This window comes from Sinocyclocheilus anshuiensis, unplaced genomic scaffold (genome assembly GCF_001515605.1).
Source record: "Sinocyclocheilus anshuiensis isolate Anshui unplaced genomic scaffold, SAMN03320099.WGS_v1.1 scaffold412, whole genome shotgun sequence".
NCBI classification, from domain to species: Eukaryota; Metazoa; Chordata; class Actinopteri; order Cypriniformes; family Cyprinidae; genus Sinocyclocheilus; species Sinocyclocheilus anshuiensis.
The window spans coordinates 1,790,063-1,790,609 of NW_015558661.1; positions in this window are offsets into that span (position 1 = coordinate 1,790,063).

The window sequence follows — 547 nt, forward strand, 5'->3', positions numbered from 1 at the left end:
AGTAAAAGTATCAAATCTTTAAAAATAAAAACCCTGTTTAAAAATTTAAACAGTAAAACAATTATTAAACACAAACCTTTATGAAACAGCAAAAATGAAAACAAAAAATTTTAACATTAAAAAAATGTATCATTTATATATCAATAATTAGATACAACATAGTCTTAAGTCGCTTGGGTATATTTTTAGCAATAGTAAAAAAAAAAACATTGTATGGGTCAAAATTATCGATTTTTCTTTTATGCCAAAAATCATTAGGATATTAAGTATAATCTCAGTATTTTGATTTTTTTACACCCTCAGATTCCAGATTTGTCCTATCCTACCAAACCACACATCAATGGAAAGCTTATTTATTCAGCTTTCATATTATGTATAAATTTCAATTTATAAAAAATGACCCTTATGACTGGTTTTGTGGTCCAGGGTCACATATATGCATGTGTGTAAAAGAACAATTATATATGTATATATACATACAGTGCTGCTTGAAAGTTTGTGAACCCTTTAGAATTTTCTATATTTCTGCATAAATATAACCCAAAAA